General features: G+C 44.1%; 1 non-coding gene across 1 annotated transcript; it reads right to left on the bottom strand.

Annotated features, from left to right (window-relative positions):
* Positions 1–659: 659 nt before the first annotated feature.
* On the bottom strand, positions 660–766 carry LOC117612826. Its single transcript, XR_004583574.1, has one exon. It is a non-coding gene; the product is annotated as a small nucleolar RNA R71 (small nucleolar RNA).
* Between the last annotated feature and the right edge of the window lie 2797 nt (positions 767–3563).

The following is a 3563-nucleotide window of genomic DNA, read 5'->3' as shown; positions in this document are numbered from 1 at the left end:
GGAACGATACTCTACTTATTTCTATATTACTTGTACGGATTGTGCGCTTGCAATAATTTCACAAGAAGTTTTTGGCGCCGTTGCCGAGGATTGCTTTCTAGTAATATCAATATATTTTAATTCTGAGTTTAATTTGAATTTCTTCTTTTTGTTTCAGGTACTTTGATCCGTATATGCACTGTTCTCGTACCCTAGAACTCATACCACTTGACCCAGAAATTGAACGGACGTTTCATAAGTGGAACAAAGGAAACAAAAAGCACACTTTGGTGGAACCACCATCCACACCTATGGCAGAAAGAGCAGTGGGGGAATTTGGCCCCCTAGTGGCAACTCCCTCAGCGATCCGACGTCCTGCTATTGCAGCCAACAATTTTGAGATCAAACCAGCCATGATCACCATGCTGCAAAATTCATCCGTATTTTGTGGTCTACCAAATGAAGACCCCAACATCCATCTTGCAATATTTTTGGAGATTTGTGATACGTCCAAGTTCAATGGGGTAACTGACGATGCGATCCGTTTAAGGCTATTCCCCTTCTCCTTGAAGGATAAAGCCAAGCTTTGGTTATTGTCACAGCCACAAGACTCCATCCGTACTTGGGATGATTTATCTAAGAAATTCCTTGCTAAATTTTTCCCACCAGCAAAAACTGCAAAATTTCGACAAGATATTATGTCATTCGCGCAATATGATAAGGAACCTCTATATGAAGCCTGGGAACGATTCAAAGATTTATTGCGCAAGTGTCCTCACCATGAGCTACCAACCTGGATTCAAGTTCAGACTTTCTACAATGGGTTGAGTCAAACAAGCAGGACACTTGTTGATGCAGCTGCTGGAGGGGCTTTAATGACAAAAACGGCTACCGAAGAATTTGAATTATTGGAGACCATGGCATCCAACAACTACCAATGGCCGAGTGAGAGAATGAATCTGAAACCAGCTGGGGTCTTGGAAGTAGATGCTATGGCTTTGCTAACAGCACAAATTTCTAACCTTACTAAAAAAGTTGATTCTTTAAGTGTTAATGCTATAAACACTAGTACTAATTTTGGTTGTGAACTTTGTGCAGGCCCTCATCCAAGTTCAGAGTGTACCACAGGGAACCCATTTGCGTCCGCTGAGCAAGTCAATCAGGTTGGAGAAATTAATCGACAAAGGAATAATCCTTATTCCAATACATACAACCCCGGTTGGCGAAACCATCCAAATTTTTCATGGAGCAACACTCAGAATGTTCAGAGACCACCACCTGGTTTTCCGGCTCAAGAGAAGAAAATAAATTTGGAAGATGCGCTTACTCAATTGACTATGTCTACCACCCAATTCATGACTGAAACAAGAACTCAATTTCAGAATCAGCAAGCTTCTATTCAGAATTTGGAGGTGCAAGTTGGCCAATTAGCTAATGTTATAAGTGGAAGAAACCATGGAGTATTTCCAAGCCAACCTGAAGTTAACCCGAAAAATCAAGAACAATCAAAGGCAATCACTCTTCGTAAAGGGAAGCAAGTAATGTCACACCCCGGACCGGCTCCGCCGTAGCGCTATATTGTCCGCTTTGGGCCTGGCTACATTCTCACCAGCCCGCACGGTTTTGTTTCTGGGAGCTCACGAAGCAACTTCCCAGGGTGGTCACCCATCCTGGAATTGCTCCAGCCTCCAACTCGCTTAACTTCGGAGTTCCTACGAACCCGAAGCCAGTGAGCTCCCAAAAGGCCTCCCCAAGGTCAGAGTGGCGCAGCGGACTGGTCCAACTCCACCAAGCATGATATTGTCCTCTTTGGGCCTGGCTACATTCTCCCCAGCCCGCAAGGATTTGTTTCTGGGAGCTCACGGAGCAACTTCCCAGGGGGTTACCCATCCTGGGATTGCTCCAGCCTCCAACTCGCTTAACTTCGGAGTTCCTACGAACCCGAAGCCAGTGAGCTCCCAAAAGGCCTCACCAAGGTCAGAGTGGCGCAGCTGACTACCCAAACTCTACCAAGCATGATATTGTCCTCTTTGGGCCTGGCTACATTCTCACCAGCCCGCAAGGATTTGTTTCCGGGAGCTCACGGAGCAACTTCCCAGGGGGTCACCCATCCTGGGATTGCTCCAGCCTCCAACTCGCTTAACTTTGGAGTTCCTACGACTCCAAAGCCAGTGAGCTCCCAGAAGGCCTCACGCTAGATGGATGCGAGGTGTGCCATATAAGGCACGTCACCCCCTCTCCGTTTGGTCGATGTGGGATCTTACAAGTAAATACAGCGGTCGACTTGGAACAAGAAGCATTAGAGACAGAAAAAGAAGCTAAGAAGTCTGCGGCGGAAAGGGGGCATGCATTTTCACCACCAATCACCACCACAGAAAAATCCCAAGAAGAAGAAAATTCTATACCAATTCCTTCTCCTCAATTGAAGCCATATGTCCCACAAATCCCTTTTCCGCAGAGGTTGAGAAAAAATAAAGTTGATGGGCAGTTTGCAAAATTCTTGGAGATGTTCAGAAAGTTACATATCAACATTCCTTTTGCTGAAGCTTTGGAACAAATGCCAAGTTATGCAAAATTCATGAAAGACATTCTCTCCAAGAAGAGGAAGTTTGGAGAGCACGAGAAAATCCAACTGACAGAAGAGTGCAGTGCCATCCTACAACGGAAGCTTCCACCAAAGCAAAAAGATAGAGGGAGTTTTAAAATTCCATGCACTATTGGAAATAATTTCTTTGAAAGAGCTTTATGTGATTTGGGTTCTAGCATTAACTTACTACCTTTATCTGTTGCTAAAAAGATTGGTATTGGTGAAATTAAACCCACTACTGTTTCTTTGCAGATGGCGGACAGGTCAATCACATACCCAGATGGAATTATAGAAGATGTTCTAGTAAAGGTTGATACACTCATATTTCCAGCGGATTTTCTGGTTTTGGATATGGAAGAAGACCATGACACACAGCTAATTTTGGGACGCCCATTCCTGATTACTTCACGCACTCTGATTGACGTAGAAGAAGGGTTACTAACTTTGAGAGTTGGGAATGAAAAAGCGACATTCAAAGTTTTTGAGGCAATTAAATTTCCAAGAGAAGCAGAGGATTGTTTTCGCATGGAATTAGTTGATGAAATTGCTTCAGACACATTTGAAAAGGAGAATCCACGCCATCCATTGGAATCTACATTGGTCCATGCTGCTACCTCCCAAGATGACAACCCTATGGTTGCTGAATATGCCTTATATTTGGATGCATCGCAACCATACCACCCAACGCGAAGGAATCAGTTCGAACCACTAGGAGTGGCACCTCCTACGGCTGCACCTTCGGTGATTGCTGCACCCACACTTACTTTGAAGCCATTGCTAACGCATTTGAGGTATACTTATTTGGGAACTTCTGAAACTTTACCAGTTATTATTGCTGCAAATTTGAGTGAAACTGAAGAAGAAAAAGTATTACGGGTTTTGAGAAAATATAAAACTGCAATTGGGTGGACAATCGGAGACATCAAGGGTATTAGTCCTTCTATGTGTATGCACCGAATACTAATGGAAGAGGAACATAAGCCATCAGTGGAGCATC

Source organism: Prunus dulcis, unplaced genomic scaffold, assembly GCF_902201215.1.
Source record: "Prunus dulcis unplaced genomic scaffold, ALMONDv2, whole genome shotgun sequence".
Taxonomy (NCBI): domain Eukaryota; kingdom Viridiplantae; phylum Streptophyta; class Magnoliopsida; order Rosales; family Rosaceae; genus Prunus; species Prunus dulcis.
Note: the sequence above shows the minus strand (reverse complement) of the source record. Positions and strands in the feature narration are given on the sequence as shown.